We start from the raw sequence: 21551 nt of genomic DNA, 5'->3' as shown, positions 1-21551 counted from the left end.
TTTCTAGTAATTGCAAAGTTTCGGGTTTAATTTCTAGGTCTTTGGTCTATCTTGAATTGACATTTATGCAGGGTAAGAGATGGAAATCTAATTTCATTTTTCTACATATAGCTATTTAGCTTTCCCAAAACCGTTTGTTGAAAATACTATCTTTTCTTCAGCATATGTTTTGAGCACCTTTTACAAAAGTCAAGATTTGTGTCTGTATCTTCTCTTCTATTCCATTGGTCTAAGTGTCTGCTTTTGTGCAAATACCATGCAATTTTTGTTACAGCAGCTCTGTGGTATAATTTGTAATCAGGAAATCATTTCACTTGCATGGTTCTTATTGAGGAACATATATTTCTTGAGAGTTTGCAATCTCTGTTCCCTTCCCACTATCCTAAAAATGGGTTTTCTCCTTCCTCCTTTACAATCCCTCCACTGTGGCCCATCCTCTACCTGCTCTGAAATGAGCTGCACTCACTCTTCCTTGTCTTTTTATATCTTCACTGTTTCTTTACCACCAGGTCCTTATACTGTATCCACATATGGCACCCTCTCACACACAAAAATATCTTCTCAAAACCAAACAACAACCTTAAGATACTGTCCTTATGTTTTCTTTCCCTGTGACCCCCAAACTGTTCAGTAGTACCTCTGCTCTCCTGCTTTCTAGAAGCCATTAGTTCCTTCTGAGGCCTCCCCTAAGCTCCTACTCACCCTGCCCCACAATGTCCACCCACCACTGGACTCTTTCCTTATCAGCCTATGGGTCCTCACTCTCCAAGTCCTCTTCCTCATTCTCTGACTACTCCTTTCTCTTCCTCCCCTCTGATGCCCTAAGCCCTGGGTGAGCCCTAAGAGCATATCCTGAAGAGCATATGTTCAGGCTGTGGCAATGGTGTCCATGCAGAAAAGCAGATTTGCTCAGATAAAAGAATACATAGTTGTTTTTCTCAAAGCAATTTACACAAAATTAGACATTGACCTGAACCCTGATTTTTTTTCCAAGTCTGGGGATGGAACCCAGAGGCATTTGACCTCCGAGCTACACTCCCTGTCCATTGTTTTTTCTTTATTTTGAAACAGGGTCTCACTGAGTTGCGAAGGGCCTCACTAAGTAGCTGAGGCTGTCCGCGAACCGCAATTCTTCCGGTCTCAGCCTCCCAAATGCTGGGATTACGAGCATGCACCATCACGCCCGGCTGAACCCTGATTTTTAGCAACCTTTATTGTATTTTAGTAAAGACCCAAAAGCAAAGCAATTAAACAATATTTATATAGCAACAATTTATAAGCCTGTTCAATTAGACTCAAACGTTATTTTAGTTCCTAAAAATACAAGAGCATTTTAAAGCATTAATTAATTTTTTATTTATTCATTTTAGTTTAATAATTAAATTGTAAATTGCCCCTGAAAATTAAGATGTCAGATAAACATCATTAGTGTCTTAAAACATTTTTTTTCTTAGGCCAGGAGTGGTGGCGCATGCTTGTAATCCCAGTATTTGGGAGGCTGAGACAGGAGGATTTCACAGGTTTGAAGCCAACCTCAGCTACTTAGTGAGGCTCTCAGCAACTTAGTGAGACCCTGTTTCCAAATAAAATATAAAAGAGACCCCTGGAGAAACCGGGCCCAGTAAGACGCTGGGTTCTGGGCGGGGGTCACGCAAGGGGCACGCCAGATGGGGCCCGGGTCGCGGGACTCTGGGCCCCAGGCCGAACTGTGCGTAGCACGCCAGACCCCTGGAGAAACCAGGCCCAGTAAGATGCTGGGTTCTGGGCAGGGGTCACGCGTGGGGCACGCCAGCCAGGGCCCGGGTCGCGGAACTCTAGACCCCGGGCCGAACTGCGAGTAGCACGCCACACCCCTGGAGAAACCGGGCCCAGAACAGGAAAATGTACTGGTATTGGGAAGAGTTTAAAAATATTAATGTATCAGTCCTGGGAAAGATGTCCAACCTTGAAACATATCGTCTTTACTAAGAAAGCCAGGGTTAGCCAACATGTCCTTGCATTCCTAAGAACAATTTAACACATTGTGGGGGAAAAGACGAAATGTAAAAGCCTGTGTTTTAAGACAGAGATGCCTCCCTCTCAGGCAATAAATCTGGGCCTGTGTTTGAAGACAGAGATGTTTCCCCCCTTTCAGGCCATAAACCCAGCTGGAGAGATAACAGAAGCAGAGCCGGGGCTGGCGATAAGGTGTAACATGATCTCCAAAAATCAAAGGGACCTGCTGGACTTAGACAGGATAAAAATTCAGGAAACTGGAGTTTGTTGGCATTTTCGTTCGAATTGCCCCCCTGTGCCTTGCTCCGGCACAGGGCTGTAACTATCTCTATATTTCTATCTTTTTAATAAACTTCTTTAAATCTGCAGCAGCTGTCCAAGTGATGAATACTTATTCTTAGCTTAGGACAAGAATCCACGGTTTTTCTGTTTGTCTCTGTGTGTCTGGTGGTGGTGGGGGGGGGGATTATTTCACACCACACACCTTTCCCCCCCAACCTATCCCCTGCAACAAAAAGATAGAGAAAAATATCGGAGAGGAGGTAAGAAAGCCGTTATGGATCCCAGGACACTGGAGATGCAAACAAAACTTATCTAAATGCACTGGAACTTATGGAAAAATTTGCCGTGAAAGAGGACTGCTATTTCTCTATATTGTTAAGAATCTCAGACATCACCTGTAAGGAGAGAGTTTAGCGGAGACCAAGGAGAAATGCGGTGTTGAAAGAGTTCTCCGCGATGGTGGTGGAGACTTGTATTCAGGAGAAGCAGAAACCGGATCCTACCAACTTTATTTTTTTGGAGAAATTACACCAAATGTCAAATGCTACCATCACGCATGCTTAGGAACACTGGGCAACATTCAGAGTGGAAAAAGAGCCTGGGAAGGATTTGAAATGGTGGAGGCAGTGGCAATGCCAGTGGCCAATACTCAGGGGAGGCAGAGATCAGATACATTACACCTGGAACCTTTGAAATAATAACCACAGAGACAGTGATCGGAACCTGCTGAGGGGTTAGGCGGGCGCCGGGGCCAGTGGCCGACATCAGAGCTTGCTGTGAGGCAAGGCCACTACTGAGGCCTCCGTGGCCAGGATTGGAACCTGCAGAGGGGTTAGACCGATGCTGGGGCCAGCGAGGCCGGCATTAGAGCCTGCCATGAGGCAAGGCTTGTGCCGGGGCCTCCGAGGTCGGGTCTGGAACCTGCTGAGGGGTTAGGCCGGTGCTGGGGCCAGCAAAACCGGATTCAGAGCCTGCCATGAGGCAAGGCTGGTACTGGGGCTTCCGAGGTCAGGATAAGAGCCTGCCGAGGGGTTAGGCTGGTGCTGGGGCCAGTGAGGCTGGCATCGGAGCCTGCCATGAGGCAAGGCCGGTACTGGGGCCTCCAAGGCCGGGATCAGAGCCTGCCGAAGGTTAGGCCGGTTCTGGGGCCAGCGAGGCTGGCATCGGAGCCTGCCGTGAGGCAAGGCCGGTACTGGGGCCTCCGAGGCCGGGATCAGAGCCTGCCGAGGGTTAGGCCGGTTCTGGGGCCAGCGAGGCTGGCATCGGAGCCTGCCGTGAGGCAAGGCCGGTACTGGGGCCTCCAAGGCCGGGATAAGAGCCTGCCGAGGGGTTAGGCCGGTGCTGAGGCCAGTGAGGCTGGCATCGGAGCCTGCCATGAGGCAAGGCCGGTACTGGGGCCTCCAAGGCCGGGATAAGAGCCTGCTGAGGGGTTAGGCCGGTGCTGGGGCCAGCGAGGCCGGCATCAGAGCCTGCCGTAAGGCAAGGCCGGTGCTGGGGCCTCCGAGGCCGGCATCGGAGCCTGCCTTGAGGCAAGGCCGGTACTGGGGCATCCGAGGCCAGGATAAGAGCCTGCCGAGGGGTTAGGCCGGTGCTGGGGCCAGCAAGGCCGGCATCAGAGCCTGACTTGAGGCAAGGCCGGTACTGAGGCCTCCGAGGCCAGGATAAGAGCCTGCCGAGGGGTTAGGCCGGTGCTGGGGCCAGCGAGGCCGGCATCGGAGCCTGCCTTGAGGCAAGGCCGGTACTGGGCCCTCCGAGGCCAGGATAAGAGCCTGCCGAGGGGTTATGCCAGTTCTGGGGCCAGCGAGGCCGGCATCGCATCCTGCCGTGAGGCATGGCCGGTGCTGGGACCTCCGAGGCCAGTGTCGGAGCCAGCCAAGGGGTTAGGCCAGTGCTGGGGCCAGCGAGGTTGGCATCAGAGCCTGCCATAAGGCAAGGCCGGTACTGGGGCCTCCGAGGCCAGGATAAGAGCCTGCCGAGGGGTTAGGCCGATGCTGGGGCCAGCGAGGCCGGCATCAGAGCCTGCCATGAGGCATGGCCAGTGCTGGGGCCTCCGAGGCCAGGATCGGAGCCTGCCGAGGGGTTAGGCCGGTGCTGGGGCCAGCGAGGCCGGCACCAGAGCCTGCCATGAGGCAAGGCCGGTACTGGGGCCTCCGAGGCCGGGATAAGAGCCTGCCGGGGGGTTAGGCCGGTGCTGGGGCCAGCGAGGCCGGCATCGGAGCCTGCCATGAGGCAAGGCCGGTACTGGGACCTCCGAGGCCAGGATAACAACCTGCCGAAGGGCTAGACTGGTGCTGGGGCCAGCGAGGCTGGCATCGGAGCCTGCCGTGAGGTGAGGCCAGCATCGGAGCCTGCCGTGAAACATGGCCAGTACTGGGGCCTCTTAGGCCGGGAACGGAACCTGCTGAGGGGTTAGGCCGGTGCTGGGGCCAACGAGGCCGGCATTGGAGCCTGCTGTGAGCCTAGGCCGGTGCTGGGGCCTCCGAGGCCAGGATTTGAATCCTGCCAAGGGGTTAGGCTGGTGCAGGGGCCAATGGCTAGCATCGGAGCCTGGTGTGAGGCAAGTTCACTCCTGCGGCCTCCAAGGCCAGGACCGAAGCCAGCTTAGGGGTTAGACCAGTGCAGGGGCCAGTGAGACCAGAACTGGGGCCTTCCATGAGGCAAGGCCGCTGCTTGAGCCAGCGAGGTCTGGATCAGTCCACTGAGTAGCCAGGCCACTACTGGGACCATCAAGAGTGGGATCGGTACTTGCAACGCAGCATGCACAGAGAAATATCGCAGAAAATATAAATCAGATGCTTCTCTTAATCAGCAATAACTAGGAGGAAAAGGGCAACAGGAAGAGGTTGAGCTATAGAAAGGGCCCTATAGTGAAGCAACTAATGTGACCAATCAGAGGGTATGTAATACTGGAGGATGGAGCCTCTTTAAAACGCAGGAGGTACATAAACAAATGTATCAAAGTAAATCACCAAAGAAGCGTGGGATGGAGGAAGGGAGAGGGAATGGGATGGGGGCTGGAGGAGGGCTGATTGGATGATGTGTGCTTGTATATCCTCTCAAGTCTTGTACTCCAATGTGATTGATATATGACTACAATGCACCAATTTAAAAAATAAATTAATAAAAAAATAAAATAAAATAAAATAAATAAATTATAAACATTTTATCACATATTGGATACATGTAAGAAACACTGAAAATAAGAAACTAGCAAGTGTTCTGAGGAAAATTGTAGTAGAAAGAACTGAAAAATGGGAAATAGTTTATAATTCATTGCTTATAAATTATGTAGCTTAATATAAACCTATGAATTGTAATTAAATGAATAGGTTAATGTTTATTTTGTTTTTTACTTTGAATTTTAAGAAGAAATAATGTTTTATTTAGCATAATGTATGTGTGCAAGATGGAGTTGTTAATTTTGTTTTAGCATTCCTCTGAAGTGGATCATAAAATCTACTTCATGAATATTTTTTTTAAAGTTATTTCTCTGGATCAAAAAACTTTGATACAATAAATAGATATTAGATATTGCAGATAAATACTATTTAAATAATAATATATTATGCAGTTTTTACTTCTATCTAATTTTTTGTATTGGCAGCAAAATATCACTAAGGATAGAGGAATGCATTAAGCATAATAAAGTTTTGCCAAGACATCCTGCTGCCTCGGCATCTATGTGTTGAGACCCCACTCCACATAGTTAATCGGCAAAAAAGCCCCGAGAAGGAGGTATCGTCTCTGGCCAAAGTACCCCCCACTTTTAGATACCCTTCACTATCATTCCTTTTAACTTTCTACACGAATTGCTCCAGTGATATGAAATCAGGACTATAAAAAGAAACTGAGTCCGTGGAAATAAACTCTCTAATAATTTGTCTAAACATCCTTGGCTCTGCTCAACAATAATGAAAAGACTGGCCAGAATTCAGGTACTGTGATAAGCACCCCAGCTGCAGCAATCACAAATGGCCTCCAACCTTCATCACTATCCATTAACTCCGACAAAGTAGCTCAGTTCAAAGTTAACTGTTTACCCTTGAAATCCTGCCTAGAGACAGAGAAAAACCTTATGTGTGACCTTAAAGCAATTTAGTTGATAAACAACTTAGCTGCCCAAATACAATAGACCCAAAGAAAAAGACTGTTGACTGACCGCATAGTTAGAAATGAATATGACAAAATAAAGGACAGACGTTCTAAATATATATGTATGAAGGAAAGGAAATACCGTAAGAGTAAGAAAAGCATTTTTGCGTGAAGAAGAGCTTATCATAAGAAAGTCCCAACTGGGAAAGGAAGGAATTAGAAAGTTAGAAGCAGGCTGCAGAGAGTTTGTGACAGGGAAGTGGATTATTAAAGATGAGTAGGCTTTTAATAGGCTTGTTGTCTAAAGAAGAGTGCTCAGCAGTTAAGGAAATACATCTGACAATTAAAACTAAGAACCTTGTGGTGTTGTTTGTGATATTTTGTCTGCCAAACTGTGTTGTGAGTATGCTTAAGCTTTCAGACTTAGAAGATAAGGTACCAACACCTGAAGAAACTTCATCACATCCACCTGAATCACCACATTTCCCCACACTTGCTATATGAACTGAGCCCAAAAGATGAAAAGTTCCAGGAAAAGTCAAGATTCCCCGAGAAGCTCCCAAGCCTTGACTATTCTGGGAGGCTGCCACCTGGAACTGCTTATCTGCAAGACCTTGGAGAGGAACAGGAGTTAATTCTTCGAGGGCCAACAGCCAGCTGAAAGACACCCACCCCCCTTGTTCTCTTAACTTTACTGGTAAAGGGTATAAATTTCTTGGAGTTTTTGTAATAAAGTGTCATTGGCTCAAGAAGCCTTTGTCCACCTCAGGTTCTTTCCAAAGCGTCGTCATTTAGGGACCTAAAGAAAATTTAGTCCCTAAAGGGAAAGAATCGCTGCAGATAAGATTCTGCAGAACTCCACCTGCCTTTTGCCCCATCTTTCTGAGGATTTGACCGGGAGCGGACAATAACGACCCGACTGAGATTAGTCTGCAACAACATTTGTACATTTCAAAGGTGAAAAAAAATAAAATAAAATATAAAATAGGTCTGGGGGTGTAATTCTGGTTTCCATCCCCAGTAAAACACACACACACACACACACACACACACACACACACACACACACACAATTTCTTCTAAAGAAAAACCTTTAAAAGCAATGAACATTGTATTTGGAAACATCTTAGAGGATAAAAATAGTCTTGATTGGCTGTTCACCTAGTGAAAAAGACAGTTCTTAATAATTTTAGGACATTTTTATTTTACTCTTATGAACAAATCTTAAATTTACTCAGTTATTAGATTTATTTAAGTCATGTGAACTCAAAGGCATTTGATTTTATGTTTTTTTTTAATTTTATGAGTGCTCACTTTATTAATATGTTAATTTGTAGTACCATATGTTACGGGAATGTTATGGTTTGGGAGAATATGGTTGCAGTTTTAGAATGTTATAGTTTTGGGGAAACTGTCCCCGAGGACCCCTGTTACAATTTCCCTCAACAAAACCCAAAACAATCAAAAACAGAAAAACAGAAAAACCGCAGGTTCTTGTCCTGAGCTAAGGATAAGTATACATAGCTCGGACACTTGCTGAAGATTTAAAGAAGTTTATTAAAAAGATAGAAATACAAAAGATAGTTACAGCCCCATGCCAGAATGTCATGGGGGGGGCGTGGTCCAAGCCCATTCACCACCCCAAGATACAGCACTTGGACTGGACTTTTTATACCCCTGACCTCCATCTTGTTTATGTAATTTTGATGTACTGAACGTCCCTGTAAGGTACCTCCCCTTACGATGTAAGGTACCTCCCCCTGCAAGATGTGGCAAGGTATCTCCTTTCATGAAGGGTGAAGGTCAACCCCTTGCTCCAACCTCCTTAGACTATCATATAGATCTGTCTTTAGAAAGAGTAAGTTCTCCTGTCCTACTGACTTGCTAATTACTTTTAGCTAAGTCAATCTAAGTTTCAATAGCTGTTTGCTTCCTGACCAAAGCCAAGCCTTTCTCTCTCCAGATCTGCCACCATTTTGACACAATTATTTCTGAAATATATCTATTAATAATCAGAGCTTTCTCAAATCTTCCTAGGCCATTCCCAACACTGGTACACCATATAGACAGACACATTACACCCAGAATGCAACAAATGACATAATCAGAGAATTGACCCTTGAATAGCTGCTGAGTAAAGAAAGCAGGAGAAAAAATTTTAAAAAGATAAAGCCTAGGCAAAACAAAAATAAGAACAAAACAAAAATAAATGAAAACAGAAAATATATGTGTGCAAATCCAGGAGGGATTTTGTAAAATTCCATGAGCTCAAAAAAATACAGCCATATTTCCTATAATAAAAAGCTATTTTTGCTGTAAACTTGTATAGATGCTCGCATAAAAAGACACTTGTTTATTTTCTTTTTCCTATAGTCTTAATATTAGCTTTTAGTGTGTAAAAGAACAAATAACATTAGAAAACAGAATTATTTTATAGGATTTTGTAAGAAACATTTAAAGTTAAGCATCTATCCACCTGTCTTTTGTGAGCTTGATCAGCAGCCTCAGAGGCTTAAATGTGAGCTTGTCCATGGGAGGAGGCACTTGCCCTTTCCAGAGGCAGCAGCAGACACCTCCCTTTTCATACATACTAAATTTGGAATGGTGGTTTTTGTTGTTCTCTTTGTTCTTTTTATGACCACACCATGTTGGATAGAGGCCTAACCCCACCCCATAGCCAGAAACTGACCAATGGGAGCTCCCCCAAATTTAGAGAGTCCATGTAAACCAGGCAGCTCAGCTCTGACAATTCTCTATATTTTCTGTGCTTAGGCTGCAGTGTCTGTTTATATATAAATTTAGCTGTTAGAAACAGCTTTCTGACTGCAGCCTGAGACTCAGGGCTGGGGTACACATGCCTGATCTACCCACCTTACAGCTGCATCTGCAAGCCAGCTATGAAGAAACCTCCTTGCTTTTCTTGTGGTACTCTGAACTGTGAATTTTTACGTCCCTGTGTGTGTTTGCGTGCATGTCTCAGCTATAGGCGCCTCACACAAGAAATTAGTTGCAGCCACTGTACTAGTGGTGGCAGTGGTGGCACTGCTGGTGGTCCTGTGCAGAAGCCAGGAAGTGTGGCCCAGGGTGGCACCCCATCGCCAGGGCTGGAGGCCTGGAGGACCTAGTGAGCAGGCCATGCAGTCTGGCCGATGGCTTTCAATACTCATTTTGGGGGAAACTTGGCTCCCCAGCATACACCAGCACAGGTCCTTGCCCCAGGGCCCCTGTCTGTTCCTGCTAGGCTGGCCTTGTTCTTCTAGACCACAGACACTGGCCCACTGAGGCAGCAGAGTAGCCAGCCCAGAACAGCTGCCACTGGCCCTCCCTAGCCAGGAGACTGCATCTGGACCCGTGCAGCCTCTGCACCCTGGGCAGCCAGTGTCTGTGGCTGCAGCAGCTAGACACAGCCCTGCCTTTTGAGGTTCTTTCTCTGATTATTTGTCCCCTTCCTTTCCCCCCCCCCCAGCCACTGTGCCTTGCTTGGTCTTATTTTAAGAGGCACAACACAGATTAATTTTAAATATGAGCCACTTGGGATTAAAGTGCCTGATTTGAGCCTGTAAGAACATGTGGCAGAAGCCACAGAAGTTTCCCCCACCCTTTTCTACCTACCCTTCTATTCTTCCCATCCAATGCACCAAAATTGAAACAGGGGACCTATTATTAGGGTCCTTGTCCAGTGGATCTCGACAAATGAAGTCCAAAGACTATCAAAGGGTATAGAGATATGATTTTAAGTTGGGGAATATAGAAATATTATTTTAAGTTAGGGAAAGATAGAGGACAAAGCAGCCACCCCCCAAAGGGGTAGGTGGTCTTGGAAAGAGAGAAGCCTTGAAGCCCTCGGGGAGTGGCTAAATCTTCTTGATGTTTTCTATCTGTTCTTTTAGGATTGGTCAGAATTGAGTTTGGGGGACCAATGGCTTTTGTACAGTTTCAATCCATAATTTGAATGATTCTCTGTGGGCTGCTCAGGGCTCTGATTCTCTATGGCCCCTCAGACTCTCATCTTCCTGCTCACCTCCCCAACCTCACAGAAAGGGAGGTGTAGATGGCTGCTTTAATTCTTCCTGTTCCCAGGTCTTCTGCCCTGCCTCACTGGGGTTAGCCTTCTACTTCTGGGATATACCCACAGTCCTATTTTATTTTTTATTTGGAAAAAGGGTATTGCTAAATTGCTGAGGCTATCCTAAAATCTGTAATCCTCCTATCTTAGCCTCTTAAGTACTGGGACTACAAGTGTGGGCCACCACAACTACAGCCTGTTTATTTTAAATAAAATGCCATTAGCCAAAAGACTTCCATTTCAAATCAAGCAGCCAGGGTAATGGGCCTTATATAAGTTGCTACTCCCAAAGTCTATCTACAACCACAGATTCTTTGTTGGCATGATTATCTGAATCAGTAAATTTTGCCTGTATTGGGCCCCCAAACTAGCCTACCAGCTTTTCTAAGACAGAAATACCCTACATGATAATGAGTCTTTGCATAGTTAGGGAATTTGGACCCTGAGGGAGGGGAGTTCCACTAGAAGTTTTTGCTGAGCATTCATCTAAATGATTATCTGGGAGAAGCTATGGGCCAAGACAGTGAATGTTCTTTTTTTTTTTTTTTTTTTTTGGTGGTACTGGGGGTGGAACCCAGAGGCTTTCTACCTCCGGACTATACTCCCAGACCTTTTTGATATTTTATTTATTTGGAAACAGGGTCTCACTAAGTTGCTGAAAGCCTCACTAAGTAGCTGAGGCTGGCTTTGAACCCGTGCGATCCTCCTGTCTCAGCCTCCCAAGTGCGGGGATTACAAGCATGCGCCATCACGCCTGGGACAGTGAATGTTCTAAACAGCAGAGAAAGGAAGAGGGTATCCACCTGCTAGGAATTAGAAGGGTTTCCAGGAACCCCAGTACCACCAAAAACAAAAACAAAAAAAGGGGTCGGGGAGAGGACAATGACAAAGACAACTAGTATAAGGAGGAAAAACAGAACCTCCCAAACCTATAAATGTTGGAGTTCTGCAGGGCTAAGCCTACTTCTTTGTTTCTATTCGTCACTGGGTGATTCATCCAGTCTCACTACAACTCCATGATGTATGGACTGTTAATTTCAGCACTAGCCCTGTGTCAAACCTTTATTCAGGATTCTCCACTTGAATAAGTGATACCACCATCTATCCACTTTCTCCAGAGAGAAAGAGAGGAGTGGAGTACCTCTCTGCACAGAATCCATTGGCAAGTTTTCTTAATCTAACATACTGAATTCTTACACTTCTCACGTCCCCACAACTAATCACCCTAGTCCAAGCCTTGAGCATCTCTTTTCTGGGCAATAGTAATTACTTCCTTATTGGTCTCTCTTCTTCTACTTCTCCCTCTCCTACTAATTCATCCTTTCTAGAAAAATCACCATTTGTAAAAGTACATTGGATTTAAAATGCAGTCCTAGGACCCACCATTTAGCCAGGTGATTCCCATTATCACAAGCTCCACCTTAGCCCTTGCTCACTTTTAGCCAGAAGTCACACTGGCTTTTCTCCATGCTAAGTTTCTGTCCCTCAGGATCTTCATGGGCACACTGTGCCCTCTGCCTGGCATGCCGTCCCACTAAACCTTCCTGAGCAGTTTTTATCACTTTAATATACAATAACCACAGCTAGCATTGCTTCTCATCCTGAAGAAACTAGTCTGCTGTTCTTTTTTTTTTTTTTTTTTTTTCAGTACTTGGAATTGAACCCAGAGGCATTTTACCTCTGAGCTATATCCCTAGCCCTATTTTATTCTTTATTTTGAAACAGAGTCTCACTAAGATGCAGAGGGCCTCATTACTTAGCTGAAGCTGGCTGCAAACCTGCAATCCTCCTGTCTCAGCTTCCAAGTACTGGGATTACAAGTGTGCATCACCACCACACCTGGATTATTCTTATCTTCTTATCTCATGGTCTCCTTTATTTTTATTTGTAGCACTTACCACCACTCACACTTCTCTGATATTCCTGCTGCCCCTTTAAACAATGAAAATGCTCTGAAGGAAACTACCTGGGTGTGGTGACAGAGAATGACAGGGTAATGGGGGTGGTCAGGAAAGGCCTTTATAAGGAAGGACATTAATTGGACCCAATAGGATTTAGCTACATTTGGAGGTACCTACATGAGCCTGAGAAAAAAGCTTCTGGTAAATGAAACATTAATGTTTTCAATAGGAGACTTTGAGCTTGTGGATATAATTAATCAATATTCTCTGTTAATCATTAGGTCACTAACCTTCACCGGATAATATGCTCATGTTTAATTCAAACAAGTCCGTTACCAAGGCAGTCAAAATTCCTCATCTCCTGGGAAAGATCTCCTAGAGTAGAGATGGTGCAGGAAAAAGGAGAGAGGTCCTGGACATTTCTGGGTTTCCATAGATTTGTTGAATAAAAAGAACAGCCAGGCACAGTGGTACACACCTGTAATTACAGTACTTGAGAGGCTGGGACAGAGTGATGATTCAGAGCCAGCCTCAGCAACTTACTGAGTTCCTCAGCAATTTAGAGAGGCCCTGTTTCAAAATTAAAAAAAAAAAATAGCAGGGGTGGCACATGCCTACAATCTTAGTACTTGGGAAGCTGAGACAAGAAAATTACATGTTCACAGCCAGCCTCAGAAACTTTGTGAGAACCTCCACAACTTAATGAGACCCTATTTCAAAATAAAAGAATAAAATAGGTCTGGGGGTATATCTCAGAAGTATAATTAAGTATAATTAAGCCCTGGGTTTTAATCTCTAGTACAAAAAAAAAAAAAGAGTAGTAGCCAGGTGCAGACAGGTGCATTCATACACATTTGTAACCCCAGCTACTCAGGAGGCTGAGACAGGAGAATACCACAAGTTTGAGGCCAGCCTCAGCAACCTAGGGAGACCATGTCTTGAAAATAGAAAATAGAAAAAAAAAGCTATTGGAGCACATCTGTAGGAGAGAGGCTGAGACAGGAGGATCGAAGGTTTGTGGACAGCTTCAGCAACTTGTCAGGCCCTCTGCAACTTAGTGAGACCCTATTTCAAAATAAAATAGGGCTGGGGTGTAGCTAAGAGGTAGAATGCCCCTGGATTCAATCTTCAGTACCACACACACAAAAGAAAGAACAGTGCAAGTCTTAAGAAAATTATTCTGGTGATTTTCTCTGCTTCAATTTTCCTGATATTAAAAAATACTGATTTTTTTTTTTTACTAAATGAGTGTTTTCAAACTTAGCTCTGAGACTTCCAGAGAAATTCCAGGAGTAGGGGAAGGGTTCCACATATACAAAGCCCCTCCTGTTTGTTTTGCAATCAGAGCATCCCCACTTTTATTTGCCTTTTAAGTTTTATTTTTAATTTCATCAGAAACATATAAGTGCATTCCTGTTATAATATATTGCCACAGCTCACCTCGGCATATACAAGTGTGATAAACACTTGTATCAATCGGCAAGGTACGAGGAGGCCATGCCCCAAGGAAGGAGGCGTCATTTCTGGCAGAAATACTCCCTGCTCTTAGATTTCTACACTAAAAAGCTCCAATGATGTAAAACAGGATCCCAAGAATTAGGACTGTGGAAGAAATTGAGTCCATGAAAGATATATTTTCTAGTAAAGGGCAGCCAGAATTCAGGGGCTGCAAAAGTCCTAAGGCAAGTCCTTTGATCTAAAGATTAGCTCCCAGCACCTCTCTACCAGCAGGGGAAGCTGCAAACCCGCCCCATTTCCCAAAGAGATGCAAAACTGTCTCTGGAACCTGGGCCATTTGTTTTTCCTCTTAAGAGATGCTAATAAGCTCTTATCTGGCCTTAACAAGCCTATCATTAGAACTCAGCAGCAGGACAGTAAAAAACTCAAAAGTCTGCCCCAAAATCATGCATTAAAGAACAATTATAGAAATCCAATCACCTGTTTTTGCCCTGTTTTACTAACTGTAATATAAGTATTGCCTCATAGGGAATGGCAGAGCAGACAGGACCGGACAAATCTGCAACGCAGCCCATGGATCTTGATAAAGGAGGGTCTGGACTAAGCCCTAGAGACAAAAAGACTCTGGAAGGATCAAAGGAGATCCTAGAAGACTGAATTTCCCCAAAATGGACTTTGGGTGTGAACCCCCACCTTTACAGATGTCTGCCTGTTCCGGATGCCTTTCTGGACTCCAGACCTTGCCCCCTAAGGCTCACCCAATGCCAGAAACCTGATTCCAATGACAAAGGCCAAGGGGAGTGACTTCAATCACCTAGTCCCAGACGAATCTGTCTGTGATGCCTGGATCTTCTTTTATCCTGTTTATCTTGTTTACACTTAATGCCTCACTATTGTCCTTTGGTGCTTACATGGGGTATAGGGTATAAATACTGGTGATGGAAATTAAAACATTGTCAATTTCACAGAAGGCGGTTGTCCATGTCAATAATTATTTCAGATTTTTTCCCTGGAGAGGAATCTCCACTTTTAGCACCGTGAACAGGAACTTGAAGGAGTTTATTTCATAAAAGGGAAAAAAATCGCTGCAGATAAGTGGCTACAGAACTGCAACCTAAGCCCTTGTCCATCTTTCTGAGGATCTCGGTTCCAAATAGACTCAGTGCCAGATTTGCCCCCCAGGACTGAGCAAGTTTGTTTCAGCAATATATGTCACCTCTCTTAATTTCAGTTCTCCTCTCCTTATCCCCAGAGGAAATTTATTAGTTTGGAAGGATTTTACCTTGCAGCTTTTTAATAATTATTCACATATATTGATATATGAATAATCACATATATATATGGTGTGTGTGTGTGTGTGTGTGTGTGTGTGTGTGTGTGTGTGTATACACTCCTGGGAAATAGGCACTATTTTTATGTGTTTGAGTTCTTTTAATTTTTTAAGTACATGTAACTTTGGCAACTTGTTCATTAACTTGTTATGTCAGTAGGATACATATTAGAGATTGCCTAAGTATCTAAAATTCTATCTAATTTTTTTCATGTATTAAAGATTGGACCCAGGAGCATTCTACCTCCAAGGTACACCCCAGACCTTCTTTTTGTTTTTATTTTGAAACAGGGTCTCACAAAGTTGCTAAGGGTCTCACTGAGTTTTTGAGGCTGACCTCAAACTTGAGATCCTCCTGTCTCAGCCTCTCAAGTACTAGAAGTACAGGCAGGTGTGAGACACCAAGAATGGTTCATTACGTTTTTGTTTTTGTTTTTGTTTTTTTACAGTACTGAGTATGGAACTTGGGGCATTCTACCTCTGAGCTAGGCCCCCAGCCCTATTTTTTATTCTTTATTTAGAAACAGGGTCTCACTGAGTTGAAAAGGGCCTCACTAAGTAGCTGATGCTTTCCACGAACCATGATCCTCCTGTCTCCGCCTCTAGAATTCTGGAATTACAGCATGAGCCACCATGCCCAGCTCCATTACTTTTTTAAATATACTTTCATTGGTGCATTATAATTATACATCATAATGAGCTTCAGAGTATAGAAACATACATGAACACAGCACTTGGTATGTTTCCCTCCAGATCCCACTTGCTCCCTCCCTCTCCCTATACATATTATAGAGATTTGTATTGATAACTTTATATATTAGCATATCATTATTTGAACTGTTTCATTCATCACATCTCCTTTTCCTCTAACAACCTCCCTCTCCAAGTCCCCTTACACCAGTCTACTGGTCTCCATTTATCTGGACTCCCTTTTGTTTTCTATCTTCTCTCTAGCTTTCACATTTGAGAGAAACCATATTACCCTTGACTTTCTGAGACTGGTTGATCTTACTTAGCATAATATTCTTTAGTTTCATCCATTTTCCTATAAATGACATAATTTTGTTCTTTGTGGCTGAGTCTTCATTCTTTTTTAACCATTACCAATTCACTTCATTGTCAATGCTCTAAAAAAAATTAATAATATATTTCTCACTTTCCTGTAGTTGTTTTCACTTCTTCCATGGGTCTCCAAGCCAGAAAAACAACTGAATCACATTAAAGATTTTTTAAAAGACAATAAAATTAATTACTTGTAACTACTGTATACATGCATTATTCAGCATCAAAATTTCATCCAAGCCAGCATGGTGGCACATGCTTGTAATTCCAGTACTTGAGAAGCTGAGACAGGAAGATCACAGGTTCAAGGATAGCCTCAGCAAGTAGTGAGACTTTCAGCAACCTAAAAGACCTCTGAGCTACACCCCCTGCCCTATTTTTTATTCTTTATTTTGAAACAGGGTCTCACTAAGTTGCAGAGAGCCTCACTAGGTAGCTGAGGCTGTCCACAAACTGTGATCCTCCTGTCTCTGCCTCCCAAATACTGGGATTACAAGTATGCACCACCATGCCCGACCTTACATGCAATGAAATTTTACTCAGCCATAACAAGAACACAATTATGTCATTTGCAGGAAAATGAATGGAACTTGAGGATATTATGCTAAATGACATTAGCCAAATACAAAAAGTAAAGGGTCATATGTCTTCACTTAAATGTGGAAGCTAGAGAGAAACTGGAAAACAAAGAGAATTTCAGATAAATGAGGGAAAGCACTAGTGAAATAAAGGAAGGGAATTTAGGGAGGATGAGAAAGGGGAGATCTGTTGATGGAAGCAATTCCAATAATATTGTGTTTAGACATGGAGTTATCTGTATCAATGTTATCTCTGGGGAGCAGAAAGAGACCTGGAGGGAAACACAACAAATGCTGTGTGCATGTGTGTTTCTAAACCTCACTATGATATATAATTACAATGCACCAATAAAAGTGTAAGACAGAAAATGATTGATATGAAATGAAGACATATTTAAACAAACATAATCTAAACAAGTAATAAAGTCATTGTTTTGTTAATCCTTGTATCTATATTCTCTTTGATAAAAATAAAGTATCTAGTACCTGAAAAAATTAAGTTATTAACTAATAGAAAGTGCACTTTAGGAAAATTTGTTCCTAAAGAAATCATAAGTGTGTGTTAACAGTTAATAAAATTTTAAGTCATTCAAAACAAAGCTCGGCATAGTAGTAAAAATTAGTAATACTATTACTTGGGAGACTGAGACAGGAGGATCCCAAGTTTATAGCCAGCCTTGGCTACTTAGTGAGGCCCTGTTTCAAAATAAAGAATTAAAATATAGGGCTGGGGATATGGTTCAATGGTAAAATGTCCCTGTGTTTAATCTCAAGTAGTGAAAAAAATGTTCAAAACATTTATGGAAGTGTGTGTGTGAAGTGTGTGTGTGTGTGTGTGTGTGTGTGTGTGTGTCTATATGTGTGTGTGTGTGTGTGTGTGTGTGTGTCTGTCTGTCTGTCTGTCTAGTACTTGGGGTTGAACTCAAGGGCATTCTATCTTTGAGCTATACCCACAACCCTATTTTTTATTCTTTATTTTGAAACAAGGTCTCACTAAGTTGCTGATAACCTCACTAAGTAGCCAAGGCTAGCCACAAACCTGCAACCCTCCCATCTCAGCCTCCCAAGTACGAGATTACAAGCATGCACCACCATGCCCAACAACTTGGAAGTATTTACTTTTAATGTTCTGTCTTATTATCCTAACAGTTTGTGTGTGTGTGTGGGGGGGGGGGAACAGACAGAATATTTTAGAATCTACAATGCTCTTCCGTGTGTGTGTGTGTGTGTGTGTGTGTGTGTGTGTGTGTGTGTGAGAGAGAGAGAGAGAGAGAGAGAGAGAGAGAGAGAGAGAGAGTGTTAGAACCTATGGGCGTTCTACCTCCAGGCTACACCCTAGTCCTTTTAATTTATTTTGAAACAGAGTCTTATTAAGTTGCTGAATTAATCAAACCTTAAATTCTCCTGTCTCAGTGACCCAAGCACTGAGATTACAGACATGTGCCACTACACCAAGCTTCCCTCTCTTTTAAGTTTTTCAAATATATAAAGATAACACAATATAATTAAAATTATTCAATATGCAAATTTTGTGACCTTGGTTTTCATTTCTTATAAAAATTTGCTCTGTGTCACTAAAATTTTTTAAAAACATAATTTTAGGACTTCTGTTGCTGTGAAAACAGCATATTGACAAGAGAAAGAACCCAGCATAAATTTGAACAGAGCACAGAGACATTGAAAGGCAGCAGAAACAAAACTAGAAGGCAGAAGAGAGAGAAGAAAAGTACCCCATCTGCTTCCAACAGCTGTGGCCATGGGAGCCATGGTAGAGCCATCTTGCCTCACTCTGCTGAAATTGCTAGCACTGTGCCTCCAGAGAACCTCAAAAGAGAGCTGAAAGAATGGGAGAACATTTTTGCTGAACATTCCTCTGATGGATGACTAATATCTAGAATATACAAAGAATTTAAGAAACTCACCACTAAGAAGACAAATAACTGAATCAAAAAATGGGCAAGTAAACTAAATAAACACTTCATAAAAGAAAAAATTCAAGTGGCCAATAAATATATGAAAATATGTTCAGCCAGGAGTGGCAGCACACACTTGTAATCCCAGCATTCGGGAGGCTGAGACCAGAGGATCGCCGACAGCCTCAGCTACTTAGTGAGACCCTGTTTCAAAATAAAGGGAAAAAAATAAAATAGAGCAAGGGGTATAACTCGGAGGTCAAATGCCCCTGGGTTCCATCCACAGATCTGAAAAAAGAAAACAAAAACCAAAAACAATATGTTCAACATTATTAGCAATCAGAGAGATGCAAATCAAAACAACTCTGAGATTTCATCTAACTCCAACTAGAATGGCAATCACTAAAATCACAAACAATAAGTGCTGGTGAGTATGTGGAAAAGTGGTAACTCTAATACATTGTTGGTGGGATTGTAAATTAGTACAACCCTCAGAAGAATGGGAAAGAACCTACCATATAATCCAGCAATACCACTTCTGTGTATCTACCCAAAAGAATGAAAACCAAACTTACCAAATCAATGCATGGGTATCTATGTTCATAGCTGCACAACTCGCAATTGTCAAGCTATGGAACCAGCCAAGATGTCCAGCAACAGATGAATGGATTATAAAATTATGGGGTATGTAGACAAAGAAATTTTACTCAGCCATAAAGAACAAAACTACATCATTTTCAGGGAAGTGGATGGAACTAGAGAACATTATGTTAAGTGGACATTAGTCAGTCACAAAAAGTAAAATATAAGATAATATTCCTAATATGCAGAAGCTAGGGAGAAAAAGAGTGATAAGAGGAACTTTAGATGAAGAAGGAGAAATCATAGACGAGCAAATAAGTCTACCTAATTGAGAGAGATGAAAGGTGGGAAGAGGAAAATTCCTAAATGTGCATGATGTACATTTACAAACATATCAAATTCAAACCACTATGCCAAACATGAGAAGGAGGGAGGATAAAGAGAATGGGGTGGGAATTGGGGAAGGGTTAAATGAATGATGTGTGCACATATGCCTCTACCATTTTGTACTCCATTAAGATGTATGACTACAATGCACCAATTAAAATATTTTAAAACAAGCCGGGCATGGTGGCTTACGCTTGTAACCCCCGTGCTTGGGAGGTGGAAACAGGAGGATAACGCTGGTTCGGAGCCAGCCTTGCTGGCTTAAGAGACACTGTTTCCAAATAAAAAATAAAATAAAATAAATAGGTCTGGGAGTGTAGCCCGGAGGTAGAAGGGCTTCCAGGAACCCCAGAACTACATATATATTTTTAACATAATTTTAATATATGTACATAGACATTAAAGTAATATCCCATTTTACTATCATAATATAAGTCATTTAATACCAATAGTTAAGAGCTTATATTCACTACTCAGAAGGACTTGGGTTCAAATCCTGGGTCTACCATTTAACTATCGACCCTACACACATTGTTTATATTTTAAGGTTCTGTTTCCCCAATGGCAATATGGAGGATAGAATTTATACCTCCCCCTTAGGTTGTTAGGGGAATTAAAAACAAGGATGCAACCTGGGTATGGTGTCACTTACCTGTAATCCTAGTACTTGGGATGTTGAGACAGGAGGATCAAATATTCATGGCCAGTCTCAACAACTTAGAAAGGCCTTATTTCAAACTAAAAAAGTAAAATAAAGCTGGGGTGTAGCTCAAAGGCAGAATGTTCTTCAGTTCAATCTCCAGTACCACAAAAATAAAATTAAAATAAAAGGATGAGTGTAAAGTGCACGCCCTAAGTGAGTGTCCCTACATTTCACTGGTATTATTAGAGGGATTTTCCTTAAAATTTTTTCAAATGTAAATGTCTCAGTGATTGTGAAGATTCCTCTCCTGGATTTGGAAGGGAGACACCTGAAATGAAGGACCCGGACAATTGCCTTTTGTGCAACTGACAATTTTATTCTCTGAAACTAGGTTTTCTTTCTTTCTTTCTTTTTTTTTTTTTTTTGGTGGTACTGGGGTTCCTGGAAGCCCTTCTATCTCCGGGCTACACTCCCAGACCTATTTTTACATTTTTATTTGGAAACAGGGTCTCCTAAGCCAGCGCGCATGGCTAGCTTCGAACCTGCGCGATCCTCCTGTCTCTGCCTCCCAAGCGCGGGGATTACAAGCGTGCGCCACCACACCTGGCTGAAACTAGGTTTTCTATACCCTTTTTCCAAATAAGTTAAGTATCACATTCTCATGGGAAAAAACAGACACCACAATATCATGAGGAATATTAGAGATAGGGAAGGTACCATAAATCACTAAGGTACAATCATCAAAGAAAACTAACAAATGCAGGGAAGGGCAGAGCGGCTCAGTGAAGGATTAAGATCAGTTCCTACTTTCACTGGGGGAATTGGGGTGTGAATTCTGGAGGAGACTGGAGTTCAGCCTGGAGTCTTGGGGGAATCTGACCATTCACCAGCCTCTCTTTTAACTCTTTTGGAATATCCAAGGAATTGTTACCAAGGAATTCATTCCTCAGGATTCATACATGTCCTCCTTCATCTCCCCCTCTTTTGTTAAGTTGGATGGCAGCCACAGTGAGAGCAAGGCTAGAGGATTTTGAGCAGATAGGGCTCTCCATATCCAAACAAATCTTAAAAATATAACAATTATAGTATTCCAGCTGGTGTTTTCACTAAATCTGACAAAGGGTTATTAGTCATAATATTGTTTAAGACATTGAAAAATTTATCATCATATTCTGAGGAGAGTACATGAACAAATGTTTCTTTGATATCTCTTTTTAAGGTGGTGATATCCAAGGAATTATTACCAGAAATGCTGGCCAAAT

Source organism: Muscardinus avellanarius, assembly GCF_963383645.1.
Source record: "Muscardinus avellanarius genome assembly, chromosome: 10".
NCBI classification, from domain to species: Eukaryota; Metazoa; Chordata; class Mammalia; order Rodentia; family Gliridae; genus Muscardinus; species Muscardinus avellanarius.
Note: the sequence above shows the minus strand (reverse complement) of the source record.